Here is a 17,118-nt window from a genome sequence, read left to right as displayed (position 1 = left end):
CATTATCTTTCTAACGTTGTGATTCATGTGTGTGAATCACTCTGTTGTGGGCTTTGGAAAGGAGGCACTTTAGTCCTGTTTCCAAACAAATGCAGGTTAATCAGTTAAGTGTTGATTAAAGATGAAATTAGTCAAATAGCAGAGAAGCAAAGTCTGACAGTCACTTACCAGTGTTTCAGCAGTGAACCAGTTTAAGTTGAACGTCCATGCAGGTTATGTGGAAAAATTCCGCAAAGAACTGGGGAGGAAAGTAAAGGGACAAGTCTGTTGGTGCTGAAAGATCCAATTTAACTCCTCAGCTGGTCTGTCCCCAACCTGAAGACACTGCTACAACACATGTTCTACTTCACTGAATGGTGTTTTTTTATCCTTAGTAATTTGTATTTTATATCTGGATTGGTTTATTTACCTCACCAAATAATTCTTGCTGGCAGATCTGTTGGTATATCATCACTTTAAGGGGAAAGTTTTAAGACTGAGGTCGGAGTTCCACAAAATCTCTGAAAACAGAAATCTATTTTTAAAATGCTGAATTAATTTTTTGGGTAGAATTTAAGATTTCAGTGTCAGTGTTAACATTCACTTTCAGTCATGGGTGGATACTAAACACACCCTCCTTTGTCTGAAATGACTGTTATCATCTCTTTCTGGAAAGTTAGTTTTTCAGCTGCAAAGAGACACAGAACAACAGAGGCACAATTACTACAAAAAAAACAACTACCAGAAGGACACCAAGCAAAAAACTAAAGAGATACATTAGACCAGAGAAGCAAAGACCCATAGAGACTGTGTTTCTACCACTGGTATTTATCTAAGCTACTTATTGTCTCCAAGGAGGTTTAGCTTCACCCCTCTCTGTTTGTTTGTTGGTTTGCATGTTTGTTAGCAAGATCATGCAAAAACTACTGGATGCATTACCATGAAACATGGGGGGAGGATGCAGTCGGTCAGGGAAGATCCCATAAAAACTGTTTGTGCAGATTGAGGAATTCCCTTTTACATCTTTAACATCACAAGGAGTTTTGCAACATTTTTGTTGATTTCTTAGAGAAGAATTCATCAATCTTGATTTTTAAAATGTGGTTTCATAAGGGGACTGTTGGGCCTTCGCAGAGGTATGTCCTTGACTGAGTGCCATTAATCAACAGTTTGAGCATATCATTTTTAAAAATGTAACCTATTCAGTGTGGCCGCTGTAAAAACTCAAACCTGTTTCAAATCCATTAGTATGATGCAAGTATGATTTTGAAATTGGAAGAAAGAGAGTTTCACATGTCAGAGCTCCACCACCAGAGGTTGGGTAAGGTATTGTGACTTGATCCCCTGTTAGAGGGGAGGGTGGCGGAGGAGTGTAGAGAACAACAGTCCAGGTTACTGATTCAAGTTCATCAGGCAGGATGACGCACAGTGTCGCACATTCCCTCACACACACACAGAAGCAGTTGACTGGCTTCCCAGAGATGGATAACAGCCCTTGGATCCGACCTCTCCCCCAGCCCCGTCCACACAGAACTGGTTGGAGCCACCCACAATACAAAACTGCTCAAACAAAGTCATGAAGAAAAAGTTTAGTAAAAATGGCTGACAGAGTGACAGAGACACACACACACACACACAAAACTAAAGCAACATTCTGCAGGTACAGTTGTGCTGAAGAGAGTTTTTTTAAATTCCAGTTAACTGAAAATTTCCAGGTGCTGCTTAGTTGAAGTGAGATTGTGCAACAACCACTCACTGCTGAGGGCAGGATGGAACTGTCACTCAGAGCAGGCCCATGTGTGCATGTGCAGAGGCTTGTGCATGCATGTTTAAAATGCAGGAAGCAGAAACCATGTCTCCTTAGTATAGCACATGCTACACTATAAATAGTGCATACTGTGAATGTTTGATGCTGCTTCACGCAAATATGCGTTTGTGTGCCTCGGCTGCCTCACGAGAGGAGGTGTCGTCACGTATATTTGTGTGCTGCGTTATCTCAGACTGCAGTGGGTTATGTAAACCCAGTTCCACACAGGAGAGGAGAGGGAGGGGAGGCACTGCTACACACAGTCAGCACTGACTGAAGGGGGGATGAGACAGAGGGGAGGGCTGCAGCATTTTACCCTATTTTTTGTTGTTTAGTTTTTTCCTCCTCCTCCTCTTGTCTCGTCTTTTGTCTCTGGATCACATCAGTGGTTTCTCTGAGCCGTACTCGGATCCTCCCACCCTCCAGCACTGTGTCTGGACCAGAACAAAAGCGCGCACACACACACGGGGTAACTCGACTGAGTCACTCTGAGAAACTTGGTGTTGTTCAGGGGAAACTTGGCCATCGTTCTGCCAATTAACCCTGGGGGAAGACACTCACTGTGTGTCACTCAGTGTTAGTCCAGGTGTTTCTTGAAGTAAACAGACATGTGCTTTCATTATGGTCTCAGATTTATGTGTGTGTCTGTGTGTGTGTGTGTGTGTGTGTGTGTGTGTGTGTGTGTGTGTGTGTGTAAGTTGTACTCATGTCTTTGTGAGGACCGTTTTGAGGCTAGAACTTACAGAGTGAGGACATTTTGTCTTTAACATCAAATAATCCAGGATTCATAATGTGAATCTCAGTTGTTTTTTTCTGTCTGTTGTCTGTTTCATTTCCACTGAAGTCAACAGTTTTGCGAACCTCCTCACTAACAGTCTAACTCTGTGTACCCTGGCTGTATTTCTCATAGCTCAGTGGCCTTTACCCCTGTCTCAGTATGTCCCTTCCCCCTGCTGCTGCTTATATAAGAGCCTAATAAATAAAATAGAAACACAATACTCTCACCGCAGGATCCTCAAACTCTTACACATGACACTGCGCCCTGGAGGCTGCAGCCAGGCAGGGTCTTAGCAGGAACATTTTCTCTTACGAACAAGCAGGTGTATTATTCACACACACACACGTGCAACCATTACTGCAATAAATCAGTATCATCCGTTTCTTTTTTTCCTTCTGACCTCAACAATCCAGGTCAGCGTGTTCAGTCGAAGGAACAGAGATTAATCTGTAAACAACAGGTTACCTTCAACTGGGAGCTGATTACACCAACACAGTTTTACCAGAAACAGACAAACAAAGAAAAGTAAATGAGACAAGGGGACTGTCCCTCAGTGGGACAGCTTCTCTAGAGTCACTCTTCTACCTCATTACACACAAACGTTATAGTTTCTCTGTATCTGTGTATATACCTGCTATGTCTCTACCATGACCTTATATTTAGTATTCTGAATGAATTCCATTGTAATGCACAAATAAACACGTGATCTGTTTGACACATGTGGACAACAGTTAAAAATAACATGTTGCTCATTATGTTTACACAAACATTGTAATTAGTAAAAGGATAATTTGTTTATATTTGAGTATTCCTCAAAGTACAGATTTTGCTGCCATAGCAACTTGTGACTTTTTAGAATTTAAAAAAGAAAATCTTTATGAAGGTCGGATACAAGACGTCTTCATATCATTAAAACATTTTTTTGACCTCATTGATCATCAATATATCTTTAAGACTGAATCTTGTAACCATTGCAATGGAAGCACCAGACAAAATGTTATATAAAGTATTTATAAGATGCTGCACATTAGCCAGTGGTATGAATTTATTCATAAGTATTTTCAAACAAATAAAATCGTATTTAATAATCTGTATTTTAACTTTTGATATTGATTGAATGATACATTTTTATTGATAATACTTTTGCACTCTCACTGAAGTCGGATTTATTTCCAAATTTTTATGATGGAGAATTTTTTTTTTTGGTTTATTTGGACTCTTACTTATGTGAAACCTCACTGAGAAACCACACTCCACTCAGAGTAGACAATGAAGTGACACAGTTCCTGACTCAGGTCTCATGCATGGACCTTGCATAAACAGCTTAACATGGGGGATTTCACGGGACATCAGGTTTCCAAATGGATCAGCTCCATGTTGGAAATATCTGGGTTATGAGCTGAAAAACGTCAGTGTCTTTCATTCTTCAGGAGGTTTTGTGTCATGTATAATCTGTACAAGATTGTAACAGCTGTTCATTGAAACTATACATATAGTAATAATTCCACAATACTCTTAATTTTCAACCTTCACGCCGCCAGAGCCATGAAGGCAGGATGGTGTTTTTTTCTGTCAGTGTGTGTGTATGTGTGTGTGTATACACTAATTATCTCAAAAGATAATTATACAGTCGTATGGGAGGAATGGTTTCATCCTGACATCACTACAAAGTCAGAAATTACATCATATAATGAAGTAATGACGTCAAATTATTATTAATATTATCATTATCACAAGAACATTTTTTAGAAATGTTTGGTTTGGGTATAAAGCATATATCCCTTGTATCTTGTTTTTTTTTTTCGAAGGATGGGGAAGTCTACACAATAAAGTCGTCAGGGTTTGAACAAAAGGAGCAGTCTGAAATCTGGTTGACAGAATAACCAAAGGCTGCATGTCTTGGTGTTAAGGAGAGGGAGAGAAGGGGGAGATCAGGAGGTTCACACACAGAGAGAGAGAGAGAGAGAGAGAGAGAGAGAGAGAGAGAGAGAGAGAGAGAGGAGAGAGCGTTGAGGAGGAGAACAGAGGATGGGAGGGAGGCGCTGAGGTCAGGTGTGGGACGAGAGCTCGTCCAGTCTCCCTGGCCTGTGGAATTTCGGAGCCCGCTGTGACTCACAGCTCAGTATACACTCTGCTCCTGACCTTCAGTTATCTAACCAACCTGCCAGCACCAATCCACGGAAACCGTCTCTCTGTCTCTCTCTCCATCTTAAATAGTTTGTCACCCACCCCCTGTCTCCCCACGCCCGTTATGTAAGCCTGACCATTTGGAACAAGACAATAAATGACTTATGTACCATCTTCTGAATTTGCCCAGATGTTGGTTGAGTGATCAATTTGGTTTAATTGAATACAGATTGCTTGGAAACCGGCTCTGCTCGCTGTCTTATTTAAGAAACAGAAAGCTTCTGTAACAGATGAACTGGTCTCCCACCACTTTTCATAACTGCCATAGTAACGTGGGTATTTACAGTCCTCGTGGTCCCAGTACTTATAATTGTTATATTGACATTTGATGTTGCATTAAGCTTCAGAGCAAACAGTGACAGGTTGTTTCTCCAATGGTCATATGCCACATTTTATCTATCCCCTTTGATTGGTTGGTGATGAGTTGATGGCCTGGTCTCTGTTGTCTTCATCTGTTCTGGGCTGCAGTTATGAAATCAGTGCGCAGTGGACTGCTGAGAGATCTGCTGCAGAGAGGAGCTGGTTTCTGCTGAAGCTGACACCTTTTCCCTGCTGAACACAGGCCCCCAGCAGGGAGGGAATTATAAACGCTACTTGTGATTCTGAGCTAGTGTGTGTGTGTGTGTGTGTGTGTGTGTCAGAACATCTTCCACCTACAGTCCAGGTTGTAACATTACAGTCACTTTCAGCTGATTCTTCCTCCCTGATCCCATGTCTCTGTCTCTCTGTGATGCCCTCAACGGTCTCTCTAGCTGCAGCATCAGCACAATCAGCCACCATTTCCTATTCAAAGCATCGCCACGCTGTGTTAGCTAAGACTTTCCGCTGTGGATCAGTACAGATTGTTTTCACTATACTGTTCTCTTTATTGCAAATGTTTCGTAAACACTGTTGATGTTGTTGTTGCCTGAGGCAGCAGGTTGCGTAATGGTTTGTACTGTACGAAAGCGAGGAAAGCATAACGCTGCAGCTTTAGTGGCGCGGGGGAATTATACCGCGACGTGTCTCACTGCAAATCCAAATTACCCTCGGGGCCTGATGACAGGAGCTCGGTGTCAGCCCTTTGATCGCGTCATCGCTCCTGAGTCTTCACGCTTCCCCTCTTTCCCTCCTGTTTTTTTAGAATCTTTCACCCGTGCTGTTTGTGACCCTCACCCCTGCTCTGCTGCTGTTTGAATAGGTACATACTGCAGAGAGATCTCGGCCATGTTTGCCAAATGGACACATCCACTTGTCCATCCGCCTCTCTTCCATGACTGCGAGTCATTATCACCATGGATACTTCCACAAATAGAGCATCAGTTGAACGAGAACACCCAGTGCATTAGAAAGAGGCCAAAGGCACATAGGAACGAACAAACACACACACAGTATATTTCACACCTGGCCAGCTAGCCTCTTTTCAGGGCCTCTGACCTCCTCAGTCTGACCCACTTTCAGTCTCCTTCACAGTGACATACCAAGTGTAGACTCAGAGGAGCGACTGAAGGGTCCAAACTGGGTCAAAACTGAATTGATCAACATTGACATTTTCTATTGAACACAAAGAGTCTGTTGAATTTGAGCCTTGCCCTCAGAAACACTCTGCTTTTCTACAACGCTTAATATGAAATGTTTGATTTGAACTGCTCATTTATTCAAGATTATCTCTGTAAACACAGTAACATATGTAATTGTCCTAATTGGTGATGAAATGGGTTTGTTCCGTAACGGCAGGCAGCTGACCTGTAGCTGGCCGCAGGGAGCGCAACCTCTGGAAAAGTTTTAATCAGTTAAGAGGATTGATCTGCGAGGCTACATACCTCTGTGGAGGAATTTTCTCTTTCACCATCATATTAACAATCACAGCTCGGCACATGAAGACACAAAACACACACACACACACACACACACATACACACACAAACATTGTGGACAATTCACTGGAAAACATTTATGAAGCCTATGGGGAAAGGACCGTGAAATCTCCAAATAAGATGTGTACATTTAAGACAAATTGTTGTAAATGAAAACTCCCACAATATTATCAGGCGTAGGACAAAACCTGACACAATCTCCATCAGCAGAGCCATTCAAACATTAAGTCATATTAGCTTTGAATAGACGTTTTAGCTGTAATGGAGAATTTTCCCTTGTGGCACTTCTCCTAGAAAACATATTCCACCTGAGGAAAAGGGAACAGCTGCTGAGTGATTGTCCTCATTCACTGCAAAATCATCTCTGTGTGCGGAACATAGCCTAACCAATGTATTCATTCTTGCATTTAAAGCTGCTATAGGAGGATTGGCGTTGTGAACATATGAACACACTGGATCGGGGGGGGGTTTATGTGCAATTCAGCTGATGTCAGTTCCTAGAAATGTTTTGATCAAACAGACAGCACCACCATTCATCCCATTCATTTCCACAGTCTCCTGCCACGTCACGCTGAGTTTGACACTTACAAAAACTCCCATACCCCAACTTCTTTCCTCGGCCTGCTACCAGGTTATTCAGATAGACCACATTCTTGTCCGCCATGACATGTCTCCTTGACTAAACACCCCCCTTCTCTCCTTCATTAATTTCCCTAGCTTCTTCTTTTCCTTTTCACCACCACACGTCTGGATTTCCTCTGCGTCAATGTGTCTGTCAGCCGGGTGGCCATTCTGGGCTTTATTTCTCAGAATAACTTGCCCATCCTTGTTGTCATGGTATGTAGGCAAAAGGTTCTCGGGCGAATCTGCCAGGGGGGCAAAGAGGACGCTATAGGAGCTGGGGGGCCGCATAGCTGTGTGAGTGTGAGGACCAAAGTGTCTGCTGCATCAGCACACATGGGAACATGTACAGGCAGAGGAGAGACTGAAATGAGCCTGACAGATTTACTCCACCTTTCATTGCCACTGTAACGCCCACCGTACGTCTTGATGTTTTATTGTCAGCCTGAGTTTAGAGGATTAAAGTCGGTCTCCGCTGAGAATATATAGCTCAATCATTAGGAGAACTGTCACTACTGTCCATATGGTGAGCACACTGTGTGTTAGCTGTGTGTAGGTGTGTCGTAGAATTCAATTTCACCTGTATAAGACGTAGATAATGGATGGATGGATGTTTTAGACACAAATTGAGAGATAGTAAAACTTCTGACATTTTTTGTTAATAAAACATTTCTTAAAACATGAAAAAGATTTAGACTGCTCTCCAGTGAACACTGACTGTGGGGAGATGACAGCACATGATGTTGCAAAGACAGTATGTTTGTGTTTGTTTATCTGAGGAATTTGAAAAGTTCAGCTCATTTTATAGCAATGTCGATACTTTTAAAGCTGCAAGCTCCTCTCTGCAGAATACCAGATGAACGCATTGGAGGATTAAGTGTGTTGCTCAAAGGCACTACATCAGCTGCTGGTGCTGTTGGGATGAGACATCATATGTAGAGTTGAACCAGTAACAAGAATTGTTCTATTGAAATGAGTTAACCTCATTAGCAGATGGGGAGAGACCCAATTGGCTCAAGTTGATTATGAGTAATAACTTTTATAACAGTACAATTTAACACTCATAAAAGAGAATACCTCCACCAGTTCCTCTGCATTCAATCAAGCCGCATATTGCAGACATTCATAGATATCAGTCCCCTAAATATGTCTGATTTTCAAAATCTTGACTTATGTATAATTCCCTGGGAAATTGGTGAAAATATCAAAAGAAAAATCTCACAATATAAAAGGGAAATAAAAATCCTGAATCCAGCCCCTGATCCGGACCTGCATGCCCCACTGGACCAAAATGAGGCGCATGACTTTTCAAAATCTGAACAGAAAAATTACTTTCTTTGAAATCTTGAAGATGATTATTATTAATTTAAAACATAATTCTTCAGGGATCTAGATAGCACCAAAACTGGAGGACCTCTTCCGTGTATGACCTAAGACATTTGATACAATGTCCATGGGAAACAGTTCCGAGACGACACAGGGCTGCCGTCATGACAACGGCATCAAGAGCTGACCTTTGAATGAAGGCTAATATTAGACGACATGACTAAACATGATCGCCGGAGATAGAACTTCCTCTTCCAAAAAGCCATCAAAGTCCATGACAATCTATCACATTGTCATTTGAAGGCATTCATGTGAGCGCTACACTTTACTGCACTTTAAAAACACAAACAATCCCAGAATAAGAGCACAGATGGTTACATGCTGCAAGATTTCTGTACTGTCTGTTCTGAAACCAGTGTTGTTATAGATTATATACCAGAACACTGGAGCCCTTCAGGACATCACTTCAGGTTTGTCTGCATTGAGTTGAGTGCAGAGCATGTATTTGAATGTGTTTTTCCTGCTTATGATCGAGACTTGACAGCTTTTGAGTTTTGCCGCCTTTTGAGGTCACAGAGCAGGCATGTGTGCTGCACATGCTCTTCAATCTGTCATGTGCTGCACGTTTCATATGTGAGTAACGTGGGCGACCGTCTGCTTGGTTGCACACAAGGGGGCTTGGAGGACGTGGAGGACTCGGACAATGGCTGCTGCACATGTTGTGGCTGTGTTTTCCTATCTGTAATTCGGACGCATTCACTCATTCACTCCCAGTGTGCCTGCATGCAAAGCCCCAAGTATCACAGCAGTGAGCCAATCAGCACACGGGCCAGTCTGCAGGGAGGAGGACTTTTGTCTGCATGAACAGAGAGGAAGACGGAGAAGGCGAGGGAGCATATAGCAGCTCTTGGACCTGTTGTGCACGATTCAGTCTCCTCACATTTCCTCTGTTGGGCCCTCAGGTCCTCATTAGTTCTCCAGAGGATACTAACACACTAGACATGGGAGTGTATGCACATTGATGTATGTTGATACATTGTAATGGTCTGTGTTGTGTTATGGTTGACACTACACACACATTTCTCCATGAATATGCCAGTACACAATGTGTTCTGAAGGTTGTACAATGTCATTTCTTTTCTTCTCTTTTTCCTGTTTTCCTCTTTCATGATTTTAGCAAATATATTATTTGAATTGAGGATAAACAGTGTTGAAAAAGAAGCAGAATGCTACATGCAGCTCAGTTTGCAGACATAAAAACTGCAACCACAAATATAGATATTGAAACCAACAGTCAGACCTGCAGCTCTGACTTGTGTAACTTATATGAGGGGTTAGCATTTATGTCTATTTACCTAATGACTAACAGACCTACTTACATGTCACAAGTACCTGGCCAGCAGCTATGTATTCTATTCTAGTTGGTCCTTTGTATAAACAAGCTGATGTACTGTCATGTCAACACTGACATATTGTCAAGACGACATGAACAAGTTCATAAACATTTGCTTGTTGACACGTGCAGCACACACCAAGTAAATGTGAGCACAGTAACATCATGGGTCACATCGATGGAGCACCTCCTCAAGAGGCACCCTCCTGTGACAGTTGGCCATATATTTGTAAAGCAGAGAAACAAGGTCCAACGCCTCACTGAGGACGTGAATACACATTGTCCTCTTTCCATTTTTGGGCATTTCCCCTTTATTAACACAATAGTAAACAGGAAATGTGGTGAGAGAATGAAGGAAGACTTGCAGCAAAGGGCCAGCTCATAACCAAACCAGCAACCGTTGCAGGAGGACTCAAGCCTGCATCTGCGATTCACCCCTTGTTTTAAATCCTGAGAGAAACTTGCCTCTTAAGCTGGTAAATGCTTGACTGTGTTCCAGTGGTTGCTAACGGTGGAGTGGTTGCTAACTTTGGTCTGTCTGTTGTGTAGGGCAGGTAGCTTACAGTCCGTAGTAGAGATCTTTTTTTGAAAACAGCAGCCTGCTGCAGATGTCAGCAGTGAGAGTGAATCAAAACTGTATTTGCAAAACCAAATCAATAAGGTGAACACTGAAAAGCTCTGTAAGCTGAAGGAAGCCGCAGAGTTCCGTGATAAACCCAGGAGGCTATGTTTTCACCCCTGTCCATCTGTTGGTGGGTGGGTGGGCTGTTTGGTTGTTTGGTCAGTCGATCGGCTGGTTGGTGGATTTATTGGTTGGTTGGTGGAGGTGTGAACTCCACTGAGCATTCTGCTTCTCTTTGCATTTGTCACAACAAGCAACAACTAGGACACATGATTCCAAATACTGCTCATCTCATCAAAAATGTTAGTCAAAGGTTGGGCTTCCAACTCCACCAATGTCTCATATTCAAAATTCATGAGATGCTCCTATTAATTTATTATAGATTTGTCATGTCTTCCCTTTAACACGCACATGTATCAGTATGTAAATTTGTTTTAAATAAAGCTTGTTCTCGCTGCCACACACACTCACCACTTCCACGTAATGGATTATAGCAATGTGATATTTGTAAATGCACAGTTCGTTAGAACAGTACACACGCCGAAAAGCAGAAAGCTCTCGGCAAGAAAAAGCTAAATAGTGTCTCACTTTTCAAATATGTTACTGTTTTACGGGAGCACGTCATACTTATTCCAAAAGTATGATAAAGCCTGAAAGCTGCTGAAGATTTAGGTGAGGCATGTCATCTCCTCAAAGGCAGGAGTAGAGTAGGGCGACAGCCTCAGAATCAAACTGAATCTTAAAAAAGCATCTAGTGTAATTTGCATATCCACATAGTGAGTGATTAACATTCTTGACTTTGACGTCCCCTCTGTCTCTGTCTTTCGACAATGAACTCCAAGCTGCCATTCCACAGCAGACACTTTGTGGCTCTCCTCTTCTCTGCAGTTGGAAAAAGAAACGCAGCCTACAGACTTCAGCTGCTCATGCATGACTAAGATGAGTTATGCAATTACACAAAAACAGCCCTGCATGCTCAAATGTTATGATATCAGATTACTGATTGACTAATCATATCTATGTTTTTTTGTCATATGGAAACAATTTCACCATATTGTTATTTTAGCTAATTCAACAGGTTGCTCAGAGAGTCACGATGCAAATCTAAAAAAAAAAAATGACTGCACTGAAAGTCCTTTAAATTCAATGAGGCAACGTTTTCCTGGATCCACTCCATGATTCAGATCCACACCAAATTTCCCTGACCCATATTAAACCAAGTTTCTAGGAAATCTGTACTGAATAATCCTCAAAATCAACAAACAAATTGAGATGTAAACATAACATCCTTGGTGACGGTAACGATATAATCTAATTTATTGTCATTGTTAGACTTCACATTTTGCACAGATTAAAGAAGGAAATATAACATGTTAATTAAAGATCGTTGCAGGAGTTGATAGGTTAAGATTAGATATTTCGGACGCAGCCAGGCCAGCCCTGTCCAAAAGTCAGACTTTATGCTCAGATAACTGGCTGCTGGCTGAGGCCTAATTAAAGAGCAGATATGGGAGTGGTAATTAACTCACCTAACTCTCCAAAGAAACATATTGTTTTTTAAATAGGCTGAGCTCCACTCAGGGTGAACATAAATTAGTTTATGGAGCTGCAGAAGGAATAATTCTATATGCAGAGAAGATGTTTTTGTTGTATACCTGAGTGTCTGAGGGGAGATTTAACAGATGAGATACAATCAGTCCTCACTTGTCGCCTTTGCTTGTGTCTGTGTCTCAGGATTTATCTGAAAGTACACAGTTACCCATTCATCTCTAGCTATTATTAGCACACTCGACCACGCATGCATGTCCACATTGCACACATACTTGCAGCAAAACTCTGTTTATTGATCTGCCCCATCATTAGTGGAGCATTTGTGCCGTGACATCACAGGAGGAGAACTGGATCAGGATATAGAGGGGAGAGTCTGCGGCATGCAGGGGCTCCTCTGTCATCTACACTTATGTAACAGCCTGAGTATGATAAGGTCGCTCTATCCCAAATTCTAACGCACTGTTAAGGGGATTTCTTGGTGAACTGTGCACCGCCCGCCCAAATCTCCCAAACTAATCCTTCCCGAGAAGAGTTATGCAGGCTGCAAAGAAGAGGAACTCTAATCCTGTTTCATTTGCCTATTTTCTATGATTATTATTCGGCGTATTCCTCGGCAATGCAGAGGAGCAGAAATAAACTGAACCGCAGTGACCTACGCACCGAAAACTCTGCTGCAGCCTATCATGGGGTGTACTGTGGAACATGTAGTGCAGCTGGGAAAACACGTAGTCACATAAACACACATCACACACACACAAAGAACAGACAGTCTCCAGATTACCCAATGAACACACACCTCAGTTGGTTCTCCAAGAGCTGTAGCATTCCATGGTACAGGATTACATGTTATTGCAAAACAAACCTGAGTTCAGTGTCCCCTGTTTGAGGAAGGATGCAGTACAACTGACCCGCTATAACAGCAAGGTGTTTTTCCACTCCCCTTCCTATCACACCATGCCATAGTAGTATAGGTTAATGATTGATAACCTCACAGAGGCCAGGCTGTCACAGACGTGTGACTGGAAAATCCTATGTGCGAAGCTATGTTTTTGGGTCAGTGGAGAAGAAGCCATATTGACTTTCTAACATGTCTCAGACAAGGACCCTCAGGGTTTTTGCAGCTGGTGGCCAGCGATGTCAGACAGAGCGACCACGCAGAGTATTGAAAGCCCTTTATCCAACAATTTGTATGCGGGTTGGGTAGATGCCAGTGACAGCTTTGCTAGGTCAGGTCAAGATTTGCCAGACAGGCTCTGTATTAGACCTGCCACTCTGCCGATTGCACTGAACATTGTGTGCTTTTCCCTTGCCCCAGTGCTGCATCGATCTGCAGTGACACACCGAGCCAAAGCAGGGAGGCTGAGGAGGCAGTGACAGCAGCTGCCGCACTGTTCACTAGCTGCCACCAAATTCAGGAGGGATCCAGGGCCAACACGCTTCGTGAGTCTCAGGTTCAGCTGTAATAGGTCTTTGACTGATGGAGGGTGCCGCTGTGACACAAACTCTGACAGAAAAGGCCAATCAGTCCTATATGTGTTGTCGCTGTGAACCGGTGGACGATAAGAAGCTGGCCGCAGTCGTAGGTGGACGCTAAAAGTCAACTAATGGAAATGTGTAAAGGAAAGTCTGATTAGAGAGATAAGAGGAATGTTATGTAATTGCTGAAAATCCAGTCACAAGTTTGCGAAGCGAGAACAGCATCATGACCTTGACTCCCATAAATTGCAGCACAGACAGATAAAGCTACTTTTTTTCACAAAACACAAGTGTTTGCATCCACCGGCACAGGTAGATCATTAGCAGGAGAATCCTCTGACAGAGGAAACAACAACATGCTCAAAGCAGTCGTCTGGAGACTGAAGCAGGAGTTATGAAATGTGCTCAGACAACAGAGTGCTGACAATGATGACAGAGGATGTCCTTGATCTTATTTGAAACCCAAATATTATGAGGAATAAGACCTTGTGGGGAGTAAAAATAACACAGTACAGTACAGTGGCTATAATATCAAACATATTCAGTGCATGGCAGATATTACACACAGCATTTTATATTGCAGCTGTCTCATATCTATCAGTCTCTGTCTGTTTCCATTGTCGTGTTGTGGACTGTGTGTTCTTGTGGTAGTAATCAGAGTTTTATGGTTTCTTTCAGGTGAGCTTCTACACCATTTGTTCTGTCACAACTGCAAGAGGAAATCACAGGCAGCTTCCAACTTTGAGCTTGTGTTTTAATCTTTATGGTTTTACAACCACCAAGAAAAGGTTTCCATGCGGAAAGGGTCAGGGAAGAACTCTTTACATTCTTTTGCAGATCTAGATCTTTTCTTTCACTCTCTTTAACATTGCAAGATAGGGAATATTTCAACATTTTCCTGGATTTTCCCAGGGAATGATTCATGGATCTTTATTTAAAAACTCAAGCACGTTTGAGTGTGTGAAATCTGGTGCTGTTTGATTGGGTTTAAGGGAACTGTTAGGCCTTGGCATAGGTATCCACTCTCCTGTCCCATTCTGGTTAGAAACATTTTTATCATTAAAGAGCTAACTCCCACTTCCTGTACAAATGGTATGTTACAGCGCTTCTCTATGCTACTTTTTTACAATTTGGTGTTCAATACTGTATCTTGCCCAAGGACACATCAGAATGCAGAATGGAGGATCTACAAGGTTTGTCACAGTGCATAATAGTGGCTAAAAACTAAAATTAAAGCTACATTTCCACCAGATTATTTCACTGTTACAACTCCAAAAACACTGCCAGACTATACAAAAATCAGCCAAGGTTTCAACAACGTGTTTGTTACCTGACCGCGTTGAACTGTTTTCAACACATGAGCACCTGTGTGCGCAAGGATCCTGTGTTAGTCCTGTTAAGAAACAGATTCTAAAGCTTCTGATCCTCTTACATCACCACAAAACACCCAATTTTATCTCTGATCCCACACAAACAAATTAAATCACATCCAACACACACACACACACACACACTCTCACAATACACACAAAGTCCCTACCAGATCATTTAATCTTTTTCTCTGCAGCATCATATCTAGAGAATTGATTGTCTCACTTATCCTTTTTGTGAGGGCAAGGAGCAGGCGTAACAGCTTACATCACATCATACTTAGCACGCATGCGCGCACACACACGCAAAAACAGACAGCCCTATGGGTCTTAGGATTCTCCACTCACAGATGGTGAAAGGACAGAGAAGCAAAGGCACATGGTCTTTTTTCTCCTCTCCTCTCCTACCCTGCTCCGAAAAGTCTTGGTAAATTAGGTCAAAATCTGCATCCATGCTGATAACTGGCTTCGTCTTGCTCCGCAAACATTTTGATATTAAGACACATAACTGATAAATAAAATGTGTCCATATTAATGGCCTTGTGTGCAGTATCCACTTTTCATTAGCTCGTCTCTTTAGAGCACACAATTACTAAAAAGAACCTTTCAGCAATATTTGATAAAGATTTAAAAAGTGCTTAATGCATGAAGGACTTGTTGCTGCTCTAACCTCTGTTCTTTGCAATTACAGTTGATTAGCCTATAACACACACTCCACAGATATGTTTCAGATCTGAAACCGTTTCATCAAACTGTGCATCATCCTTAAAGAGAAAAGGGGCCTCAGACAGGCCAGTGTTGGTGGCACTATTGTGTGTTATGCAATAATTCTGTCATGCCCCACTAACGTTGTCCCCTCAGAGTAAATCATTTAAACAGCTGAATGAATGAGGACCCATCTGTCCTGCACACAGGCATGATTGTAATGCAGGAGTGTGGCCAGATTTCTTTCTTCATACTCTATAATCGCGCTGTACCTTTGAGCAGCGGCGTGTGGACGCCCTCGGTGCTGACGCAGGTGCATGGACGGACACTCCCGGGAACAGAGAGCAGCGAGATGAGACATCCAGTTCAACCTTAGCAGACAGGTTTGAGGGAGAGGTTTAGAAATGGAGCAATCGTACAGGAGACAATACTGTCAGAGCAAGATAGTCCTAAGAGTTATCACCTACAGCTCAAACCACTAAAGGGTGTCATTACATAAACCCATTTGCCTCCCTGTACTGGAGACATAATCACTGTGGGGAAACATAGTGCTGTGAAATTCTGGAATTGCATGGTAACCTATGCGAACAGGGTGTGTATAGATAACACAGCCCCTGGAAGGGTCAGATGGCGACTGAAATCATCAAGGGCGCAAGACTTCTTGTCCCGTCTTGATCTGTTCTGGACATTGCCTGTGGGGTCCACTGAGACACAGTGTTGCATAACAGCTGTATGGGAAACAGCAGAGATCAGTATTGGCCATTCTGACTGCTGAGCATGGCAATGTTGTGTAATGACCTTGCAATGTAATAATTGCGGTAATTATTACCAGCATGACCCATACAGGCTGTCATTTGAGTGTCATACAGTAGATTATCAGCAGCAAAGCCCAGACAAAGACACAGGCTGCTGCAGGCATCACAGACCATCAATCCATTTTAGGCAGAAGCAATAATAAGACAGCAGTGGCATGAAAAGGAAAATATAGGCACAAACCCACAGCTTTGCCCTCATTTCCTCACACGTCCGTTCAGATATTTTGATAACACACAGCCCATCCAGACCCTGCAGCAGTCTGGTTTGAATATCAAACAAATACACACGCACATATTTCCTCACAGTGCAAACACGGCAGTCTGTTGAGACGCCTGCAATCTGCCACCCGACAAGAATATCAAGACGGGGGCGGGAGTCGTGCTGGAGGGATGAGTCTCACAGGTAGCAAAGTGGCAGACCCCATGTGGTGTTTCCATTCTAATAGAAGAGATGAGGGTCTCAGGGAGGAAAAACTGGATTTGTAGGGTATAGGAAGAAAACAGATACTGTTCTCCAGAGGAATCAGTGCTGACTCTGTGCTGGCAAATCACTACTTCATGAACAACCTGCTAATGCTGACCATTACGGAGAGCAATAAAACACATAGAATTCCCTTCAGAGGATGAACTGC

The 17,118-nt window shown here is 42.6% G+C and overlaps 1 long non-coding RNA gene across 1 annotated transcript in view; it reads right to left on the bottom strand.

Annotated features, from left to right (window-relative positions):
- Window positions 1–121: 121 nt before the first annotated feature.
- The window catches only part of LOC138409241 (uncharacterized), a 36,127-nt gene continuing 19,130 nt past the window's right edge, over window positions 122–17,118 (bottom strand). Inside the window, exons 2-3 of the long non-coding RNA XR_011242565.1 lie at window positions 15,944–16,042; window positions 122–238 (exon numbers count right to left, since the gene is read on the bottom strand). This is a non-coding gene — a long non-coding RNA (uncharacterized lncRNA). The remainder of the gene's footprint in view (window positions 239–15,943; window positions 16,043–17,118) is intronic.

This window comes from Paralichthys olivaceus, chromosome 1 (assembly GCF_024713975.1).
Source record: "Paralichthys olivaceus isolate ysfri-2021 chromosome 1, ASM2471397v2, whole genome shotgun sequence".
Classification (NCBI taxonomy): Eukaryota; Metazoa; Chordata; class Actinopteri; order Pleuronectiformes; family Paralichthyidae; genus Paralichthys; species Paralichthys olivaceus.
Note: the sequence above shows the minus strand (reverse complement) of the source record. Positions and strands in the feature narration are given on the sequence as shown.